Source organism: Protopterus annectens, chromosome 5.part1, assembly GCF_019279795.1.
Source record: "Protopterus annectens isolate FY-2018-M chromosome 5.part1, PAN1.0, whole genome shotgun sequence".
Lineage (NCBI taxonomy): Eukaryota > Metazoa > Chordata > Ceratodontiformes > Protopteridae > Protopterus > Protopterus annectens.
Window position 1 is genome coordinate 352,719,446 of NC_056736.1, and position 25,000 is coordinate 352,744,445.

Below are 25,000 nucleotides of genomic sequence, written 5' to 3' on the forward strand. Positions count from 1 at the left end.
AAAGTTATGCAAATGAGGTAAATTTGCGATCCAGGAAGCACGAACCTGTCCGAGTAGGAGCCGTGTTAGCTGCAGAAATGTACTCAGTTGACAACTGAGTACCATTCTGCAAATAGCACAATGGAGCCTTGTCAACTCCAAATAAAGGTTGCATATGGTTGAGGAAGCATGCCAATGGCCAAATATATGGCCATTGGAAATGTTCCCAGATGCAAAATTAAAATAAAAATACTTTTTTTTTTCCGGTGATTTCTGATGTTTAAGCGTAGCGCAGTGCCGCGCAAACGGGGTGCGCTACAAAAATCATAAAATAAGAAAATAAAAGCCATAAATGTGGAATCTATCAAAACTGTTAAATTACAATGTAAGGGAATAGCAGGCTGAAGACAACATGGCCACTGAGTAAAGGTTGCTAAGGGGAAAAGCCCAGTTTAAGACATGTAACCAAGCATTAGTAGGCAATCCTATGTAAATGAGTGTTAGGATAGTGAATCACACGTTTACATAGCAAATGAGCACAGTCAGTGGAGTGTAGGAGTAGGATATGGGGAGTAACAGAGTAGGAGGTAGGTGACATCACAAGGGGGGTATGTATGAAAGTAGTGAAGCTCATAGGAGCAGAGTGGCATGTGTCAGCTGTCAGTTAGACATCATGAAAAGAGGTGTGTCAACAGGTAGGCCAGGGAAAGCCAAGAAATGGAAGGTGTGTACTGTGGATAACACCAAAGTTTCTTGCTGAGCGGGTATGCACTTGTGAGCACGCCTGTAAACCCGAGTAAGACAGAGTGTGCGCGCGAAAGCATGAGTGCGTGCGTTTAAGCCGGAGTAAGCATGTATAAGGCTGTTTAAAGACCTGTAAGCACTTTTGCCCTGGTGTGCACGTGTTTTAACCTGAATAAGCAAGTTTTAGTCTGTGTGAGCATGTGTGTGCGCATGTGAGCTGCTGTGAGCGTGTTTGCGCTTGTATGCGCGTCGCTCCCCCTGAGGAAACAGAAAGGAAAAAGGAAGCACAACAAATAGTAGGAAGCTACCAGGGAACACTAGTAGAGCTAGCAGGTGAAAACAATCATAATCAGGCAATTACACAGGCAGAACACTAGCCCAGCCCAGCACTTAAAACTCTGCAAACAACAGTGCAGTTTGTTTCTCTCAAGAGACACTGCAACACCGGAGTAAGCTACTAAAAGTGAAAACTGAAAAAGCTTCACTCAGACGGAAAATGCTAGGGGCTGCCATCACTTTTATAAGGTGACATGTGCAACATGCTGAGGGTGGTGACAACGCAAATGCTGCCAGACAACCCACAGTGAGGAGACGGAGAAGAGTGTACAGGCCCAGGGTCACCTACCAGGGGTTACATGAGCTGGAGATAGTGGAGTGCTATAGAGTGGACAGAGACCTCCTGCAGCAAATTGTTGAGCTGTGCAGGCCATGCCTCACACATAGAACCAACAGAGGGGAACCCATCCCAGTGGAAACCAAGGTATGTGTTGGCCTAAGAATACTAGCAATAGGTACCTTCCAGAGACCAACTGGTGATATGATAGGGGATATCACAGGCATCAGCATCCAGGGTACTGCACCAGTTCCTGGATGCCATGTCAGCACATGTTGGTGATCATGTATATTTCCCCAATTCCCACGAGGTATTGGCTAGCAATATGCATCTACATTAACCGCAAGGGCTTCCCCTCCATCAACTGCCAGGTCATGTGTGATGCCCAGGGCATAATAATGAATGTGTGTGCTGGCTGCCCTGGAAGCTACCATGATTCCCATATCTGGCATCTGACGCAGCTGTGCCAGACATTTGCCAATGGGGACATCCCACATGGTCACTTAGTGGGGGATGCTGGCTATGCACTGGAGCCATGGCTGATGACACCCATCAGAAACGCACACACACCTGAACAGGAACGTCATAATGAGGCACATGCACAAACACGAAATGTAATAGAGCGTGTGTTTGGGTTGCTCAAGTCATGGTTCCGGTGCCTGGACACATCTGGTGGAGCCTTGCAATACTCACCAACTACATGTACCCAAATTGTCATGGTATGTGCAATGCTACATAATATGATTCTGCGAAAACAGCTGCAGCAGGACCAGCATAGGCCTGGGCCAAACAGCCCCCCACCATTGCCAAGGCCATCACAGGCAGAGTGTGACTTGGAGGAGGAACAACCTGAGCCTGCCCCAGTAGGCAGAAGGAGGCATGCCCAGTATACCTTGGCCTTGGCAAAGAGGCAACGCATAGCACATACACTGGCTCAGTAGGAACCCTGGAAATGATACCTCTCTCTGACTCCCATATATAGTGAAATGGATGCCTAAGTTGACACAACCTGCTTTCAAACATGTGCAGGGAATATAGTATATGCATCCAACATAGGCAGCCCTGCAGCACCAGCTGAGGCATGATGGCCATTTGTTAAGCAATGTAAGGTAGTGCTAAACAGCATTTAGCACCATATAATATATGCAAACTTGATGACCTTGACTATCATCCTACCCTCACCAAATATGATGCCACAATATGAAGACAAGATGATCAATTACAACAATTGTCTTAAGAATTGGTGTCAGTGAAAGGGAATCCAATGCCTGTCAGCCTGGGATGACATGCTTGACAAGACATGATGCCTTGCTAGGGATGGCTTTCACCTGTCACCTGTGGCCTTTTGGATATTGCCAAAGGCTCTTGTCACCCCCATAGTGCCTTTTTTAGGTAAGGCTCAAAAGACAAACCCACCTCCATAGGTATCACAAGGGATAAGAAACTAGAAATAATGCTACTCAATGCCAGAAGTCTAAACTGCAAGATGCACGCACTCCAAACTCTCCACAGCATGGAGAATGTTGATATCTGTGCAGTAACAGAAACCTGGTTCAAGGCTCCCAAGAGCACCCTAGCACTAACAGGTTATACCTCATACCATGCTATACAGCTGCAAAACATGGAACAAACTACAAAAGGAGGGTGAGTATCAATATTTGTCAAAGATATCCACACCCCCAGGTTGGTGGCACAGCACGAAGCATCAGAGACTATCCATGTGCAACTAACAGTGGGTAAAACCGCCTTCCAGTTCATAGCCACACTTGGAACCACACTTGGCTGACTGGAGAACACATGAAAATATGAAGGTCTCCCCAAACACCATTATATTGGGTGACTTCAACTGCCCAAACATAGACTGGGAGCATTACCCTAGCTGCAACACCCTAGCCCAAAGGTTCCTAGAATTTATAAACTCAAATGCAATGGAAGAACTTGCTACCACTCCCACAAGAGGGGAAAACATACTGGACCTGATCATCACCAACATGAGGACTCTATGCCCAAGACCAGAAGTGTATCCCTCATTGGTAAGATCAGACCATAGACTAATCTCACTGGATATTCACATCCCGACCCCAGCCCATGGCCAGAAAACCACAGTAAAAATTACACTAAAGCAAATGTCACACTCCTCAAAACTGAGGTGGAATCCCTCACAGCCCCTGTGCCTGTGGAAAATAAGGCCCAGACCTCAGAACCCATTATAAATGCATTCTATGAACACCTTCAGGAATCCATGGATCATGCAATCCCAAATAAAACCAAGATCCAATCCTCCAAAGGCAGGCATCCTGTCTGTTGGACCCCAGACATAAAAAATCATACAATACAAGGAGGAAGCTACTATATGATAGAGCAAAATCCCAAAAAGGGAAGGCATTTCTGATCAGTATTATTGAAAAACTATGGCGACACATAAAATCGTCTAACGCCATCATTGAGATAAAAATTGTACAGGACACTAAGGATAATCACAAGGCTTTCTTTAGTTATGGTAGGAACCTACGTGGGAATTCCCAGATATGCTCAGAATTAGTCCAAAATGACAAACAATACACCAAACCCACATACATTGCCAACATCTGAGCTGACAGGTTCAGTGCAAACTCCCCCCCCCTCCCCACCAAAAGGGAAAATATTTATCCCAGCAGAGTGCTGGCCCCTTGACATCTCAGATGCCCAGGTAACAGCCAGCCTCTCCAAAGAAAATCACACAGCATCAATGGGACCAGACAGTGTCCTGGGCTGTGTCCAACATTAATCCCAAGAAGAATTGAACACAAACATAAAACCACTGTTCAAGTCTCAGCATTACCACAGGATATGTACCCAAAGAGCAGTGTATAGCAACAGTGATCCCTCTCCACAAAGGTGGTGTCTCAATGGATACTGCAGACTATTGGACCAGAAGCCTGACTAGCTTGGTCTGCAAAGCTATGGAAAGCATCATCATGGACCTCAGACATAAAGATATTGGGGACCTACAGACACTGGATCCTACCCAGTTTGGCTTTGTTAAGGGCAGATCCTGCCTCTTAAACCTGGTTGAGTCATTTGAAACAGTCACCAAGACCATTGACGAGGGGAAGGTGGCCCACACAGCCTACCTGGACCTCGCAAAAGCCTTCCATACAATACCCGATTTGGTCATTATAGATAAGCTCACCAGCTTCAATATAAACCCCTATGTCACTAGATGGGTTGCAAATTGGCTCAAGGACAGAACACACATGGTCAGAAATGCTGGAGCCATGTCAGACCCCAAACCAGCTACAAGTGGCATCCCACAAGGCTCAGTCCTGGGACCTCCCTTGTTTGGTATATATTTCTTGGAGGTACAGGTCAACACAGAAGGACTGTGGCTGAAAAAGTTCGCAGATGACCACAAACTGGGCACCATAATAGACCCTCCAGCTGACAAAAGCATCCTACAAAAGGGCCTCATAGAAACAGACAACTGGTGCCAGAGCCATGTTCTCAAGCTAAATGCTAAAAAGTGTATAGTCATCCCCTTTGGCAAAAACTAAGTGCCCACAAATTACCACATAGGTGGTAACCCATTAAGTATAGAAGAAGTGATAAGGGGCCTGGGGACCCAAGTTGATAGCAGTCCCTCATCTGACAACCACGTGGCCAAAGTGTTTAGAAAAACATTTCATATAGCCCACCTAATCATGAAGGTATTCACATCTAGATCAGGGGAGGTCATTGTGCCTCTTTACTCATCCCTCATCAGGCCCATAATTGAGTACAATGCCCCTTGTGGGATGTACCTTATCAGACATCCTGCAGCAGCTGGAAAGACCACAAAAGTACCTTACCAGGAGGATCAAAGGGCTCAAACACATGCCATTTGCTGCCCGGTTAAAGAAACTGCAGCTCCACTCAGTGGCATACCACCTGCCCAGAGGTGATCTGTGCCTGATGTATAAAGCCATGTCCAACCTGGAATCAATGGACATGCTGCACCTTGGAAAATCAGAATCCCATCAAGCTACACGCTCAAGAGACCTGAACCTCAGGACTGAAATAAATAAGACATGCTGGAGTGACAGATTCATAACCCAAAGGCTCTCTCTACTCTTGAGTAAACTCCCACTCCAGGTTAGCCAGAGTCCCTCATTGACTCTCTTCAAGAGGAATCTGGATGAGTGGATGGGAGATTGTATGTTTACCCTGGGTATCGCTTCTATGTCACTGTTAGACAGAGGCACAGTATACTAACCTTGAAAAATGTCATGGCAAACTCCACTTAAAATGTGTGTTGAAAGCCAAACACACTCTGGCTAGGATTATAAATGCCCTAGGGCAGATAGCCTATTATGAACCTATGAACAGAATCACATGCACCAACTAGTACAACTGTGGTCAATGTGGAGTAATGTATGGCGATGTCCACCCAAGTTGGTGAATACACAGCAATGTCAGACAAGCCTGGTTTAAGTAGGCCATAGCTGAACAAAATGCAACATACTCATAGTTGCCCAACTGGCCCTCAACCAGTGTGGTCTGCTCAGTATGAACATTTAAAGCAGTGATGGGACTCAAACCCATGGTACTATGCACCATAGTGAAAGTACTGAACCACTACACCATGACAGTATTGCAGTATTCAGCCAGTATGAAAGAATGTTGACAAGTCTTTGCAAACTATCCCATGGAAACCCTGCAGGCACAGCACAATCCCTGTTGAGTTATGACACAAAGGAGTCTGGCAGTAAGAACACAATATGACTTCCAACACACACAGTATAAATGTCAATATTGATCATGTTCACACACAGCCACAAATGTAGTGGACTTCAGATCACAGCATACAGAAAGGTCACACTGGGCATGCTCACACACACGGATAAATGAGACATATGTCAAGCAACAAACCATGGAAAGCCTGAACTGGGCATGCTCACACACTTAGGCCATGTCTGAGTATAGCAGTTGGACACACATATCTGGCAGTTGTATGTGTTAAGCCAGGAACCTCCCATGATCCAGCAATCTGCCCTGTGCACACAGTTAAATGACAACAGACACATATATTAATATACTGGAACCCTGTCATGATCAAACATGTTACGCAGATACACAAGTTGTTCATAGAAACTGAGAAAGCTACCGCAATAAAGACCTGCAAACAGTATCAGCAACAAATATTGTGCATCCCCAACATAAACATAGGTGCAGAGGTCGATGCTAGGCTGTCTGCCCTAGGGAATTCATAAGCCTAGGCAGAGTGTATTTGGCGTCCACCTCCCCAGTAGAGTAGCCTACTTTGCCTTTGTAAAGTAGGTCACAGAAGGCACCCTTCAAGGCTAGTTTGCTGTGCCTCTGTCAAGCAGGGACACAGTGGAGATCCCAGGGCTGAATATGCAATTTCCCATCCATGCGGCTGGATTTTGCTGGAAGAGGGTTGGCGAGGGGCTATGTCTAACTTTAATTAGGATTCAATTCCAGAGTGAGGGGAGCCACTGGGTAATGAATCTGTCCCTGCAGCATGTCCTATTTAGTTTTGTGCTGAGGTTTAAGTCCCTGGAGTGTGTAGCTCTAAGGGTCTTGGATGTTATGAGATAGAGGATGTCCATTACTTCTGGGTTTGACATGGCTGTATACGTCAGGCATAGATTACCTCTGAGTAGGTGTTAAGCAACTGAGTAGAGCTGGAGATCCATTAGTTGAGCTGCATAGGACATCTGTGTGTAGCCCATGATCCTCTTGGGGAGGTACTGTTGTGGACACTGTAGTTGCTGCAGGTGTTGGGTAAGGTACACCCCAAAAGGGCCATTGTAGTCAAACATGGGCCTGATGAGTGACTAGTAGAGGGTCACAATGACCTCCCATGATCTACATGCAAACCCCCATGTGATAAGGAGGGCTATATAAAGGTCTTTGCAATGACTCTGTCAATGTGATTAGCAAAGGAGAGGTTACGATCTATGTTGATCCCCAAATCTGTGAATACATTTTCTGTACTTAATGGATTACCACTTATGTGGTGATTTGTGTGCACCTTGTTTTCTCCAAAGGGGATGACTATGCATGTCTTAGCATTTAACACGAGGCCATGGCTCTGGAAACAAGCATCCATCTTTGTGAGACCCTTATGGAGGAAGCATGTGTCAGCTGCAGTGTTGCTTATGGCCCCCGGTTAGCAGTCATCTGTGACGTTTGTTAGACATAATCCCCCCATGTTAGTCTGAACCTCAGAGAAGTACATACCGAACAGGACAGGTCCCACAACTGAGCCCAGTGAGACACCAGTTGTACCTGGTCTGGAATTGGACATGGCACCTGCAATTTTGACCATATGGGTTCCATCCCTGAGGCAGATAGCAACACATCTAGTGATATAGGGGTTGATATTTAAGCCGGTAAGCATATGTATGATGCCTGAGTGGGGTATTGTGTTGCAGGCTTCTGCAAGGTACAGGTAGACTGTGTGAACTACCTTGCCCTCATCCATGGCTTCAGTAACCATTTCAAAGATATGAACTATATGTAAGAGGCAGGATCTGCCCTTAACAAAGCCAAATTGTGTATGATCCACTGTCTGGAGGCTCACAATGTTTTTGATTATGACTTCCATGATAATACGCTCCATAGCTTTTTCTACCACACTAGTCAGGCTTATGGGGTGATAGTTCCTGTGGTCCATTGTGGCACCACCTTTGTGGAGTGGGAGCACTATATCTGTATGCCATTTGCAGGGTACATATCCTGTAGTAAGGCTAAGTTGGAACAGTGACTTAATGTGAGTGTTCAGTTCTACTCAGAGCTCATGTAGGACACAGCCTGGGACACCGTCCGGTCCCATACATATGCTGTGTTATTTGCTGTGGAGAGGGCACCTGCCACCTGTGCATCTGTGATGTTAGGGAGGTTACATTCATTTGGGATGGGCATCTGTACCCTTGGGGGGTAAGGAGGGGTGTTTGTGCAGACTCTGTCTGCCAGGGTGTAGGCTATGTCCGTAGGTTTGGCATATTTTGTGCTGTTATGCAACAATTCAGAGCATATCTGTGTTGTTTCCACACATATTCCTGACATAACTAAAGAAGGCCTTGTGATTATCTGTAGTGTCTGGTCAATTTCACTGTCAAAATGTGCAAGTGATGATTATATGAGGGATTGAAGTGTCTTGCCAATACTCTTCATAGATGTCCTCCCACTGTGGGATATTGCTCTGTTATGTAGTAGCTTCCTCCTTCTGTTGTACAGCTTATATATGGCCGGGGTCAACCAGACAGGTCTCCTGTTTTGGAGGAGTCATGGTTTTATTTGGGATAGCATGATCAATGCATACCTGAAGGTGCTCATACAATGCATTTGTAAAGGATTCTGCAGATTGGGCTGTATTATCCTCCAGCACAGGGCCTTTGAAGTATTCCACCCCAGTTTTTACAAGTGCAAAGTCTGCTTTTGAGAAATTCTTTACAGTGATTTCCTTGGCTGGGGGTGGGGACGGGATATGGATGTCCAGGGAAAGTTGTTTATGGTATGATCTTAAAAATGAGGGTTCTACCTCTGGTGTGGAACATAGAGTCCCCATGTTGGTGATGATCAGGTCCAATATGTATTCCCCCTTGTGGGTGTGGGGACTGGTTGTGACATAGCACATGGATCCACAAATTGTAGTGGCTGTAGGGTGATGTTGTTGAGGGCCTGAGTAGTATCCTCAGTCAATATTTGTGTACATGAAGTCAACCACTATAATGGTGTGTGTGAAGACCGTCATATCCTACACTGTTCCCAGGAAAGCCAGGTGCAGTTCCTGGGTATCAGGGGGGTGGTCTGAACTACACACCAAAAACTGCTTTCAAACAAGTCAGACCAAAAAGTACACAATGAGGAACCTTGTTTGCAGACAGAAACGCCTCCGAGTCAAAAAGCTTCTTAACGCTTTTATTTTGAACAAACCAAAAGAGCGTTTTCGCCACAGACCACTGCAGCTTCTTCAGAGAAACAAGTTAGACAAAAAACACTCACTTTAAAAATACTACATCAGGAAATGACATATTCCTGTTTCCTGTTACCGAACAGTTGTATTTAAAAACACATACAAAGTGCTAAAAAGTTAAAGGCATCCCACATTTAGAATCATTTTTAAAAGTAGCACACAACAATAAGAAATGGATTCAATTATATGAAAAAGATCTCAGCGACTTAACAATAATATAGATGACAAAAACAGATGTCATTACTATTTAAAATAAACTACTATACAAAATATGTAAGGAGATCTAGCAAAACGTATACTCTGATACTCACTTAAAACATTAAAAACAAATTTGCCTTGTATGAGGTGTGTATAAGGGATAAATACTGCTCATATTTGCTAAGGCTTAGTTTATTAAACATTCTGTTTGTACTGTAACCATGCAGGACTAAGGAGAAAAGAGAAGAAGGGGGGGTGGGATAGGAAAGGAAAGGGAAAAGTATCCTTTGCCCTGCGGAAAACACGTGCGACCTAAAAGATTCAGCACGTGAGAATCCATTGTGTCTTCCTACTAAGACCACTAAGACTAGGTTATAAACCTGACTGTTAGGTTAAGCAAGCCCTGAATAGTAGACGGTCAAGTCAACTAGCTAGACCCAATGTGTTAGTGCAAGGTGCTGAAAACAAACAAGACTGCCAAGTCATCCAATATGTGTTGCCTGATATACGGGTCAGACCTAAAGTCAGAGAAAACTATATAGTAACAATAGGTTTTACCTGAAATAACTTTTTAATTTAAGAACTGGGGCAATGTTGCAGTTAGTGTTAAGGCCAGGGAGACAGAAAGCGTCCAAGCGCAACTGCCAATCCAGCTCACAATTTTCTAGTATTAAAGATACAGGGCCCCTCTGATTTTAAGGGTACATGGTCTATAGCCATAAAGCTAAAACTATGTCCTGGGAACAATGCAATATGTTTGGCCAGTGCGTTGTCATCTTTACATGTCCTAATTGCATACAAGTGCTCATACATCCTATCTACTTGTCTCCTGTCGGTTTTCCGATGTAGAACCCAGAGCAGCAGTTGCACATAGCAATGTATATAACTGATTTGCTCTCACAATTAAGTGCATGCTTGATGACAAACTTCCTGTCCCTAACAAGGAATGTCTCCCCTGTTCGGACATTGTTACAGAAGTTACAGAATCCACATCTGGACATTCCTTTCCTTTTATAAAAACTATGCTGTTGGATATCCCTTTGTAATAGTTCCTTCAAATTTTTAGATCGTTTAAAAATAAATCTGGGTTCGTCTCCCAATTTTCCTGCTAGTAATGGGTTTGAGGATATCAACCTCCAATTCTTACGGATGATGTCCAGAATTGCTTCTGAATTAGTACTAAAAATAGTGACGCTCAAAGATAAATCTGTGTTTGATTCTCTGCGGTCAACATTGCTACCTATTAGACCACTTATAGGCACCTCATCTGTGAAACTACTAACTACACTGGAGGAGACCTTTTGTTTAGTCAATAAAGGTGTAGAAGCCTCTAGTTCTTTTAAGAGTAACTTCCTCAATAAGTTCACAAACCATTTTCTCAGGATAGCCACGGTTAGTGAACATTTCCTTCAGAATTGAACATTCCTTAACAAAATCCACAAGGTGCTGCACATTCTTCCTGCCCTCACCAGCTGTCCCTTCACTATAGATCTTTTCTGTTTGTGAGGGTGAAAGCTGGTGAAGTGCAGGAAAGAATTGCAGTATGTGGCTTTCTAAAGACGGTGGACCTGAAGCACTGATGACAAATATCCTTCGTAAGTTTGACATCTAAATAATCCAGCTCGGTGGTAGAAAATTTAAAAGTGAACTTCAGGAACTCAGTGGAATTACTGATATTATCCACTAAGTTTTTCGCTTCCAATTCTGACCCCTGAACAGGAGGAACATGTCGTCAAGGTAGCGGGTGTAGAAGGTAACAGGGGCCATAATACCAGGGAGATCAGCCAAGATGTTTGCTTCCCAGTACCCCATTACATAGTTTGCCACACCTGCTCCACATGGGGAGCCCACCACCCGTTTCTGTAAATAGAAGTCACCGTCAAATAGGAAGTAGTTACTGGTTAGTACTATTTCAAGTAATTCCATAACCAGTTCGACCTCCAATCTGGGCCCCAAAATTTTGTAACATTGACCCTGTCCATTCAACGCCTCTAAGTGCGGTATGCGTATAGAGGTCAATGACATCAATAGTTAACAAGTTGTCATCTTCATTGAATGGCAGTTTGTTTATGTTGTCCAAAAATGTCCATGAGTCCTTACACACACTTGGAATGTACTTAACGTATTTGTCCAAGATGTGTGTGATTAGTTGGAACATGGGTAAGTAATAGAGGATCTACTGTCAATTAAAGCTCTCATAGGGGTCAGTAACACTTTTATGGATTTTAGGGATCCCAAACATAACGGGATCTCGGAAGACATGATGTCAATATAATTATATGTCTTGATATCAATTTTCCCGTTAAGAAAAGGTCCTAAAATATCCCTGATCCTTTGTGTGGTACCGTTAACTTCATTTCTTGAAGCTTTTGTGTAGGCATCACTATCCAGGAGGAAGTCATTTTCTCATTATAGGTGACATTATGAAAAATCACCAAGCCTCCTCCCTTGTCCGGTTTTAACACCCGTATAGGTAACTGACTAAGTTCATCCAGTAATAAGCGTTGTTCTTTAGAAATATTGGGAGTTGTAGGCCTATTATATTCATTATATTTGTTACCCAAAAATCTAAAATCAAATTCACACATGTTTTCAAACAATTCCAACGTAGAATGTAATGGAGGATTAAAAACACTGGACAGTTTTGGAAGTCCTACATTGGGGATGGCGTTTACTTCACCATGATTCGCAGCCTCTGTTTCATGATTGAACAGTAACTTAAGATTCATTTTTCTTACAAAACACTTTAGTTCAATAATTTCTTTAGCAACATTCCCATAGGAAGTTGGAACAAAGTGTTTCAAAGCTAACAATTCTATCAATTGTTGGTCCAAAATAATGTCAGAAAAATTGTAAATGGTAAAGTCGCCATTCGTGTTAGTGAGAATGACAGGGGGCCCACCATAAGAAGGTGAGCTAGAGGCATCAGCGTCGACTATACTAGAACTATCTGCCACCAAGAAGTTAGGTATGGGGTCAAGCGGGGCAAGTTTGTTACTTCGTTCTGTTCCTGTAAGACTTCTTGCTGCGTTGCCCTAAAAATTTTTGTTGTTACTATTCCCTGCATTATAAGTGTTGTGCCCCTGTTGTCATTGTAACCTTTGTCACTTCTCTCGTGGCTTCCCTTATCTTTAGCAAAGCCCTTAATTCTGTTACTCCTTCTAGGTGTTGGGGTGGCATGAACATTCCCAGAGTCTTCTTCATCAAGGTCTTCTACCCGTCCTCATCCTCACCTAGTGTTTGGACGGATATTCATTATTACTACTTATACGAACATGTCTGGTCCCTTTAAGGTTAGGGTAAGCAGCATTTTACCATAAGCCTCTCTGTCCCTACTCAATTTTTACTCTTGTTTCCCTTTAGTTTAAGTAGCAGAGTATCAATACTGGACAAAATCCGTCCGTGTCGAACTGGTACCTATTAAAATCTAAATGTTGCTTAATTTCATTGTCTAAATCATTAATTTCTTTTAATACAACATCAACATTTGCACCATAGTGCTTAATAATAACATTCATTAACTCAGCACCATGTTTTGAAAAAGAGCCTCCAGGTCAATCAAGAAGTCATGGTCTGAAATTAAACCAGAAGGCGTAAAATTATTCCGCAAGCCTTTTGGTACAATATTTTCATTGATGCATTGCTTGAAGTAAGCAGACTCAAGCTGCAGTTTTTTTAATTTTAATAATTTAGAGTCAAAAATCTTAAGCTTTTCTGATAAGCATAAGCCATCATTGTTTGCAACAGTACCTGTGTTTATTCCTTGCTCGGTGAAAAGCAAGTTAGTAGTGTCCAAAAGCCAGCCACCGAGGTCTGGAATTCTATTATTAGACCCTGTAGGTATATTGTCATTACTGGAACCAGCAACTGCTCCATTCCGAGCAGTTGTTTGAATGAATGCGTTCGTTAGAGGCCACTGCATTTGAACCAGTCCGTCTTATTGCTTCCAGGCCACTCGGACTTAAACGAAAGCTGTAATCCAGGTCCTTGGCTCATTCCTGTGCCAAGAACATCGGCAGGTGACATAGTCCGAGGGTTGAGTTGCTGCTGGGATCCAGTCTTCATTTGGGCCCTGGCTGTGCTCTATTGTCAAACCATTCGGCTCGGACCATTTCTCAGTGCATGGAAGGAAGCTTGCATCGTATCCATCCTCGAGTTCATGTCATCCAGTCTAGCTGATAGACCTGCTATCAGCGAAGTTAAGTCAGTGTCCATAGCAGTGCTGCCAGTTGCCATTAACTCAACTGTTAGTCAACTGCTAACAACTACCGGTAAAACAAGATAAAACACGAAGGCTGCAAAGCTGCAAACCAACAGGAATCCTCGAAAAACCACAAAAACTGCTTTCAAACAAGTCAGACCAAAAGTACACAATGAGGAACCTTGTTTGCAGACAGAAACGCCTCCGAGTCAAAAAGCTTCTTAACGCTTTTATTTTGAACAAACCAAAAGAGCGTTTTCGCCACAGACCACTGCAGCTTCTTCAGAGAAACAAGTTAGACAAAAAACACTCACTTTAAAAATACTACATCAGGAAATGACATATTCCTGTTTCCTGTTACCGAACAGTTGTATTTAAAAACACATACAAAGTGCTAAAAAGTTAAAGGCATCCCACATTTATATATGAGCAGTATTTATCCCTTATACACACCTCATACAAGGCAAATTTGTTTTTAATGTTTTAAGTGAGTATCAGAGTATACTTTTTGATAGATCTACTTACATATTTTGTATAGTAGTTTATTTTAAATAGTAATGACATCTGTTTTTTGTCATCTATATTATTGTTAAGTCGCTGAGATCTTTTTTCATATAATTGAATCCATTTCTTATTGTTGTGTGCTACTTTTAAAAATGATTCTAAATGTGGGATGCCTTTAACTTTTTAGCACTTTGTATGTGTTTTTAAATACAACTGTTCGGTAACAGGAAACAGGAATATGTCATTTCCTGATGTAGTATTTTTAAAGTGAGTGTTTTTTGTCTAACTTGTTTCTCTGAAGAAGCTGCAGTGGTCTGTGGCGAAAACGCTCTTTTGGTTTGTTCAAAATAAAAGCGCTAAGAAGCTTTTTGACTCGGAGGCGTTTCTGTCTGCAAACAAGGTTCCTCATTGTGTACTTTTTGGTCTGACTTGTTTGAAAGCAGTTTTTGTGGTTTTTCGTAGGAGGATTCCTGTTGGTTTGCAGCTTTGCAGCCTTTCGTGTTTTATCTTGTTTTACCGGTAGTTGTTAGCAGTTGACTAACAGTTGAGTTAATGGCAACTGGCAGCACTGCTATGGACACTGACTTAACTTCGCTGATAGCAGGTCTATCAGCTAGACTGGATGACATGAACTCGAGGATGGATACGATGCAAGCTTCCTTCCATGCACTGAGAAATGGTCCGAGCCGGAATGGTTTGACAATAGAGCACAGCCAGGGCCCAAATGAAGACTGGATCCCAGCAGCGCAACCTAACCCTCGGACTATGTCACCTGCCGATGTTCTTGGCACAGGAATGAGCCAAGGACCTGGATTACAGCTTTCCGGTTTAAGTCCGAGTGGCCTGGAAGCAATAAGAAGGACTGGTTCGTACGCTGCAGTGGCCTCTAACGCATCATCATTCAAACAACTGCTCGGAATGGAGCAGTTGCTGGTTCCAGTAATGACAATATACCTACAGGGTCTAATAATAGAATTCCAGACCTCGGTGGCTGGCTTGGACACTACTAACTTGCTTTTCACCGAGCAAGGAATAAACACAGGTACTGTTGCAAACAATGATGGCTTATGCTTATCAGAAAAGCTTAAGATTTTTGACTCTAAATTATTAAAATTAAAAAAACTGCAGCTTGAGTCTGCTTACTTCAAGCAATGCATCAATGAAAATATTGTACCAAAAGGCTTATGGAATAATTTTACGCCTTCTGGTTTAATTTCAGACCATGACTTCTTGATTGACCTGGAGGCTCTTTTTCAAAAACATGGTGCTGAGTTAATGAATGTTATTATTAAGCACTATGGTGCAAATGTTGATGTTGTATTAAAAGAAATTAATGATTTAGACAATGAAATTAAGCAACATTTAGATTTTAATAGGTACCAGTTCGACACGGACGGATTTTGTCCAGTATTGATACTCTGCTACTTAAACTAAAGGGAAACAAGAGTAAAAATTGAGTAGGGACAGAGAGGCTTATGGTAAAGATGCTGCTTACCCTAACCTTAAAGGGACCAGACATGTTCGTATAAGTAGTAATAATGAATATCCGGTCCAAACACTAGGTGAGGATGAGGACGGGTAGAAGACCTTGATGAAGAAGACTCTGGGAATGTTCATGCCACCCCAACACCTAGAAGGAGTAACAGAATTAAGGGCTTTGCTAAAGATAAGGGAAGCCACGAGAGAAGTGACAAAGGTTACAATGACAACAGGGGCACAACACTTATAATGCAGGGAATAGTAACAACAAAAATTTTTAGGGCAACGCAGCAAGAAGTCTTACAGGAACAGAACGAAGTAACAAACTTGCCCCCGCTTGACCCCATACCTAACTTCTTGGTGGCAGATAGTTCTAGTATAGTCGACGCTGATGCCTCTAGCTCACCTTCTTATGGTGGGCCCCCTGTCATTCTCACTAACACGAATGGCGACTTTACCATTTACAATTTTTCTGACATTATTTTGGACCAACAATTTATAGAATTGTTAGCTTTTGGAAACACTTTTGTTCCAACTTCCTATGGGAATGTTGCTAAAGAAATTATTGAACTAAAGTGTTTTGTAAGAAAAATGAATCTTAAGTTACTGTTCAATCATGAAACAGAGGCTGCGAATCATGGTGAAGTAAACGCCATCCCCAATGTAGGACTTCCAAAACTGTCCAGTGTTTTTAATCCTCCATTACATTCTACGTTGGAATTGTTTGAGAACATGTGTGAATTTGATTTTAGATTTTTGGGTAACAAATATAATGAATATAATAGGCCTACAACTCCCAATATTTCTAAAGAACAACGCTTATTACTGGATGAACTTAGTCAGTTACCTATACGGTGTTAAAACCGACAAGGGAGGAGGCTTGGTGATTTTTCATAATGTCACCTATAATGAGAAAATGACTTCCCTCCTGGATAGTGATGCCTACACAAAAGCTTCAAGAAATGAAGTTAACGGTACCACACAAAGGATCAGGGATATTTTAGGACCTTTTCTTAACGGGGAAAATTGATATCAAGACATATAATTATATTGACATCATGTCTTCCAAGATCCCCGTTATGTTTGGGATCCCTAAAATCCATAAAAGTGGTACTGACCCCCCTATGAGAGCTTTAATTGACAGTAGATCCTCTATTACTTACCCATGTTCCAAACTAATCACACACATCTTGGACAAATACGTTAAGTACATTCCAAGTGTGTGTAAGGACTCATGGACATTTTTGGACAACATAAACAAACTGCCATTCAATGAAGATGACAACTTGTTAACTATTGATGTCATTGACCTCTATACGTGCATACCGCACTTAGAGGCGGTTGAATGGACAGGGTCAATGTTACAAAATTTTGGGCGTCAGATTGGAGGTCGAACTGGGTATGGAATTACTTGAAATAGTACTACCCAGTAACTACTTCCTATTTGACGGTGACTTCTATTTACACAAACGGGGGGTGGCGATGGGCTCCCCATGTGGAGCAGGTGTGGCAAACTATGTAATGGGGTACTGGGAAGCAAACATCTTGGCTGATCTCCCTGGTATTATGGCCCCTGTTACCTTCTACACCCGCTACCTTGACGACATGTTCCTCCTGTTCAGGGGTCAGAATTGGAAGCGAAAAACTTAGTGGATAATATCAGTAATTCCACTGAGTTCCTGAAGTTCACTTTTAAATTTTCTACCACCGAGCTGGATTATTTAGATGTCAAACTTACGAAGGATATTTGTCATCAGTGCTTCAGGTCCACCGCCTTTAGAAAGCCACATACTGCAATTCTTTCCTGCACTTCACCAGCTTTCACCCTCACAAACAGAAAAGATCTATAGTGAAGGGACAGCTGGTGAGGGCAGGAAGAATGTGCAGCACCCTTGTGGATTTTGTTAAGGAATGTTCATTTCTGAAGGAAATGTTCACTAACCGTGGCTATCCTGAGAAAATGGTTTGTGAACTTATTGAGGAAGTTACTCTTAAAAGAACTAGAGGCTTCTACACCCCTTTATTGACTAAACAAAAGGTCTCCTCCAGTGTAGTTAGTAGTTTCACAGATGAGGTGCCTATAAGTGGTCTAATAGGTAGCAATGTTGACCGCAGAGAATCAAACACAGATTTATCTTTGAGCTTCCACTATTTTTAGTACTAATTCAGAAGCAATTCTGGACATCATCCGTAAGAATTGGAGGTTGATATCCTCAAACCCATTACTAGCAGGAAAATTGGGAGATCTAACCCAGATTTATTTTTAAACGATCTAAAAATTTGAAGGAACTATTACAAAGGGATATCCAACAGCATAGTTTTTATAAAAGGAAAGGAATGTCCAGATGTGGATTCTGTAACTTCTGTAACAATGTCCGAACAGGGGAGACATTCCTTGTTAGGGACAGGAAGTTTGTCATCAAGCATGCACTTAATTGTGAGAGCAAATCAGTTATATACATTGCTATGTGCAACTGCTGCTCTGGGTTCTACATCGGTAAAACCGACAGGAGACTGCGAGATAGGATGTATGAGCACTTGTATGCAATTAGGACATGTAAAGATGACAACGCACTGGCCAAACATATTGCATTGTTCCCAGGACATAGTTTTAGCTTTATGGCTATAGACCATGTACCCTTAAAAATCAGAGGGGCCCTGTATCTTTAATACTAGAAAATTGTGAGCTGGATTGGCAGTTGCGCTTGGACGCTTTCTGTCTCCCTGGCCTTAACACTAACTGCAACATTGCCCCAGTTCTTAAATTAAAAGTTATTTCAGGTAAAACCTATTGTTACTATATAGTTTTCTGACTTTAGGTCTGACCCGTATATCAGGCAACACATATTGGATGACTTGGCAGTCTTGTTTGTTTTCAGCACCTTGCACTAACACATTGGGTCTAGCTAGTTGACTTGACCGTCTACTATTCAGGGCTTGCTTAACCTAACAGTCAGGTTTATAACCTAGTCTTAGTGGTCTTAGTAGGAAGACACAATGGATTCTCACGTGCTGAATCTTTTAGGTCGCACGTGTTTTCCGCAGGGCAAAGGATACTTTTCCCTTTCCTTTCCCCCCCCCCCCCCCCCTCTTCTCTTTTCTCCTTAGTCCTGCATGGTTACAGTACAAACAGAATGTTTAATAAACTAAGCCTTAGCAAATATGAGCAGTATTTATCCCTTATACACACCTCATACAAGGCAAATTTGTTTTTAATGTTTTAAGTGAGTATCAGAGTATACTTTTTGATAGATCTACTTACATATTTTGTATAGTAGTTTATTTTAAATAGTAATGACATCTGTTTTTTGTCATCTATATTATTGTTAAGTCGCTGAGATCTTTTTTCATATAATTGAATCCATTTCTTATTGTTGTGTGCTACTTTTAAAAATGATTCTAAATGTGGGATGCCTTTAACTTTTTAGCACTTTGTATGTGTTTTTAAATACAACTGTTCGGTAACAGGAAACAGGAATATGTCATTTCCTGATGTAGTATTTTTAAAGTGAGTGTTTTTTGTCTAACTTGTTTCTCTGAAGAAGCTGCAGTGGTCTGTGGCGAAAACGCTCTTTTGGTTTGTTCAAAATAAAAGCGTTAAGAAGCTTTTTGACTCGGAGGCGTTTCTGTCTGCAAACAAGGTTCCTCATTGTGTACTTTTTGAACTACACACCAAACCAAAAGACAGTTTTGCACAATGGTAGTTGTATATGTATGGCCTGTCATGCTTAGTGCAGTGGTACCAACCCAGAGGTGCGTGTATCTGTGATGTATATGGATACACCCCCTACTTGTGTTGTGTGTTACAAGTCCTGTGGTCATGAAGCATGGTATAGAACATAACCTGGCAGTGCCAGTGTGCATATGTGACCCTAAACTAGGCATCTGTTAATGCACAGATATTGTTATCCCCCATACTGAGTTATCCCCCATACTGAGGGATAGTAAAATATGTACATTCCTTTTTGGAAAGACTGATGATGTCAGCACCCTATAAATACAGCAGGAGAAGGGAACTCATCCAGTAATGAGAATAGCACACTGCGCTAATATGTCGCTGTCAAGTATCATAACATGGTTAGGTAGGGGTTTGAATCCTGCAAATGCTGTGTTTGGGGGTGGAGGTGGCAGAGGGGTGTGTATGTATGCAAGTTTCTGTGAAAGGAAAAGCCTTTTTGAAGACTGGGATAACACACTAAAAGATGTACATTCCTCTTTGGAAAGACTGATGATGTCAGCACCCTATAAATACAGCAGGAGAAGGGAAATCATCCAGTAATGCAAATAGCACGCTGTGCTAATGCGTCTCTCTCAAGTATCATAACATAGTTAGGTAGGGGGTTGAATCCTACAAATGACATGTGTGTGTTTGTCACACAGTTTGTCAATGTGTTGTGTGTTTTGCTTATATTATTGTATGACATATTATAATAACAGTAATTTCAATGCACACATCAGGTATGTGTGTGCCACATACAGATATGTACCTGTGACCTTTAATAGTTCCTATGTGTGAAGTCTGCCTCATATGATTACAGTTGTTACCTTTGCCAGCATGTGCCGCAGCTTACCAGACCTTAGGCCATACCTGTATGTTGGTGACAATGCAAGCTACTGCAGTGATCTGTGTCCTAGGCCAACTATGTGATACACACCCATGAAAGCTTTGATAGATTAATGTGGGTGAGGGTTCATGTCTGGAGTATATGTCAGACATGTTAAAACACAGCAAAGTCTGTGAGTGATGGACATCCAGTGTAGGTGTATGGCAACTGTTACTGATATGCATACAGACACTGTCTTGCTTAGGTGATACACCGAGGGACTGCAGAATACCTTTGGAAATGTGAATATCACAGGATAGACAAGATAACACATGTCCACATGTACACACCATTACCTGTTCTACATGACGGGTGCTACCACCTACATGGTACTTGGAATACTATGTTAACTACATGCCGATGACAATGCTACAGTTGTGCTACAGCAATACAGCATGGCTTGGACAACAGGCATCTGTCTGTATAATACCCTTGTGGTGGTTAGGTGTGTCATGTGTAGAATGCATTGTAGGCCACTGTATGCATTTGCAGTCGTGGGTGGGCATATCTCTAGTGTGTTGACATGTACATGAGACTACTATATGCCAAAGAGTATTGTTCCCAGGGATGTGTGGGGCTCAGTAAGAATGGCTAATGGTATAGTGTAGTACTGAAGGGATATCACTGACACCAGGTTCCTACATATGTGTATCAGTTGAGGAGACAGCATGTAATGACCACGGAATGTCAGGTTATGTAGGCTGTGTATAGTACCAGAATGCAGACCATTGACATATGGAAACCGTATCACCCACAGCATACTGTCAAACCATGTCATGTTCCATGCTAACCATGTTCACAAATGTACACCTGCAACTCTGTGCTGCAAACATCACACATGTACTGTCCACACCCCAACACATGCAGGCACAGGTACACACAACAGCCATGTGGCACATGTGCAGACAGTACACTTTGGAAATTAACACTGGTGTATACGAAACTACCATGACAATTATAGTTAATGCATCATGCATGCTCAAAAATACCCACAACGATATCATTACACTGTACTGTTAACAACATGATATTATTACTACAGTGCTGTGTAGTCACCCTGTGCATCAGCACCATGCTATCCTGTTCCTGCATCAGTGTTACAGATGGCAGGAGGTGGCACAGTTTCATCATATGCACAGGGTGTGTACTTGGTTTGCCAGAGTCTGCCATTGACACATCCAGTTGACATGTATGTGTGTGTGTGTTAGTGAGGGACAACAGTACAACATGGGGCAATGTTGATGCGATGTGTGTGTGTGTATGTGTTAGCCCTAGGTGTTAGCATTATGTGTGTGTGTATGCTTGCACACAGTTCCACCATGTGGCTGCCACATACGGGTGTTTGTGGACAGCCACAGACTGTACCTGCCAGGTCATACAGATCATTGTCTCTGGCCACGGACACTGTACCTGTGCCTGGCAGGGGTGCTACAGACAGTATCAGGTACTAAGCCAGACTGGGTACTGTCATCAGAAGCAGTGGGTTGTTGACTGGACACATGTCCCTGCTGGGACTGTCCAGAGCCATGTGCACGTGGTCTTCTAGGACAGTGTAATGACAGCACAGACCCAGGATTGCTGGGACTGGTACTGGCACTATGGGAGTGGCTGCGGGTATTTTGTCGTCCGTGACGACTGCCAGCTGATGATGTTGCTGGCATATGTCCACATCGATGCCTCAACCATCCTGCACTGTCCTGGCTCCTGGACATGTAGTTGTGGAAGAGATCTAATGTGTCCCCCCAACGTCTATCAATGACCTCACTGAAATTACGGATGGCAGCCGCAACGTCACGCATAGTGTCATTCATAGCTGTGCGATGTGCTCTAAGCTCCCTCAGACCCTGTCTGGTGTACCATTCCATACGTGCCTGTGCCTGCATTACAGCCCGGAACATAGCTGAGGTTGAAAGACCTCTGTGGGCACATCTGACAGGGGCAGTATGACCACGGATGCTCCCACGAGAACCCCTGGACATCTGCCTGTGTGGTACCATGTCAGGTATCTGGCCATAGCTGCTGTGAGGAGATGCATGTGCCAATGATACCACACAACCCTGGTCAATGCCCACTGTATGCTGTCCCTCAGCTAAGGACATTGGTGGCAATGGATGTATCGGCAGGATGACTGTGCGCATTGATGGGGTTGACTGCTGTGTAGTGTCGATTGGCTGACCAACGACAGACCCTGTCACACCTCCCTGTGCCATTACACATGTATCATCATTATCACTATCCCCAGCAGTGGCTTCAGGTTTCCTGCTGCACTCCACCAGAGCAAAATCAGAACCTGTGAGAGGAAGATAGGAAACACAGTTTACAAATGTGTACATGATGTTAGCACACATGCACACATGTACACAGGTGCACACATGCAAACATCCACACATGCACACATGCACAGAGGTGCACATGCACACAGGTGCACAAGCACACATGTACACAGGTGCACATGCACACATGCACACATGTACACATGCACACAGGTGCACATGCACACATGCACACATGTACACATGCACACAGGTGCACATGCACACATGCACACAGGTGCACATGCACACATGCACACATGCACACAGGTGCACATGCACACATGCACATATGCACACATGCACACAGGTGCACATGCACACATGCACACATGCACACAGGTGCACATGCACACATGCACACATGCATACAGGTGCACAAGCGCACATGCACACATGCACACATGCACACAGGCACACATGCACACATGCACACATGCACACATGCACACAGACACACAGGCACACTCCTCAGTACAGCAGATGCAAACACAGACACACCTGCAATCCAACACATACACAATACTGTTTGAGGGTGGGTGACAGTATCACAAGGAAAAACATCACTGCACATGTGTCAGCATGCAGATTATGTGTTGCACAGGAACATGCAGTGCAAGTGTAGACAGTCCTTGTTAATAACAGTATACGTGTACTTGATGGTTGTGTGTAGTTGTTCAGTGATTGTCTCCACCCTGGGACACAATGTGTACAAGGACATAACAATGTTGTGCAAGTGTTACAAGCTGTGGGTGCATATATTTGCACACACACACACACACACACACACACACACACAAAACACATGATGGTGCTATGCAATAACTGCTATGTGTACTTTTGTGGTCAGTGGAACTGGATGTGGTGTAGTAACTTGAGCCATGATCAACATGCTTCTTGTGGTCAGTCAACAAGAATAATGTGTGCCAGACAGGCAGCTAGCATAAATAGTGAGCATTGCCTAACATGAATGTATTATTTGTTCAAGACTGTTGCTCAAAGACATGGTAGGCCTCTACCCCTCAGGTATATTATGTGTGCTGCATAGAGGATAAGTGGGATACTGAAGGGTGGCCATACAGCAGGTGTCATAATTGGACATGTGTAGTAGGGTAAGGTGTAGTGTCTATGCCAAACATGTGTGTGTTGTGTACATGTGTATCAGATATGCCTATACAATATCCAGTACTGTGTTGCCACACATGTGTGTCATGCTCTGTGTATTCCATGTGAGTGAGGCAGCCACTGAGAATAATGGGATATGCATAGTCTCACAGCAAACATGCACAACATGCATTATGCGTAGGTGTTATATGTGCACACACTACACCTCCATATGACAGGCACATGTCATTAGCAATAGTATTGTTATTACACACTCACCAGCATGGATTGGCTGCCTTGGTGTCACTCCAGAGGGACCTGCAAAAATATGACACTGATTACCAGTGGCCACAACTGTGCCATTGATACTGTGAGTATGATAAAGTCCAGTAGTACAACAGATGGCTTTTACAGGTGTACAGATTATGCTCAGAATATCAATCTTGCAGAAGAATAGGCAGGTTAACAGCTACACACACAGTACAAATCTCAAACACGCATAAACTACCAGTACAGAGACCAGTCAACTACAGATATGGCATGTTACCTGCACACTCCATTTCAACATGCTGGGTGGCTCCGGCCTCCATGATGACACATGTTTGTGGATGTTGCTGTTGTTGGCCTGGAGCCACAACACTTAGGAGGTGCTCCTCCACACTGGTGGGGGGGGTGGATAGGTACCCCACCACCTGTGGCAAGCTGTTGTCTGTGGATATCAGATGCACGCTGCTGGACATTTCTAATTAAATCACTGCAGTGATGGCGTACCTGCTCATATGTCTGGTTATGCATGCCTATATCATTTACCCGACGGACAAGATCCTGCCACAGTGCAGCCCTCTCATGCTGGTTCTGACTGGTCCTGGAAAACAGCACAGAGAAATTCTGCACCAGGCTCTGGTGGATCTCCTGATCCTCTGCTGCTGTATAAGGTGGGTTACACTGATGCACCATCACCCTGGAAGAAAAAGAAAAATATGTGAGCAAGTCATGTGGCACACTTAATATTCTAATGTACTGATATCACTTAACTGCCATATACAGCATCTGTCTGTCTATCAGGGGATACACATGTTCGATACCAAATATCAGTGCTCAGCCCACAACAGTCTGACAGTGCCTGCTACACTACATACAGCAAACTAGTGTACACCAGCACTCGGCACACTGTTTGGGATACAATGCACAACCTCACACTGGGGGTATGTATCAAGCTAATGGATGAAGAATATTGTCATCCCATGCAATGAATGCAATGCACATTTACAGTTTCAATGGTAATCCACCCTAGTCTTTGAT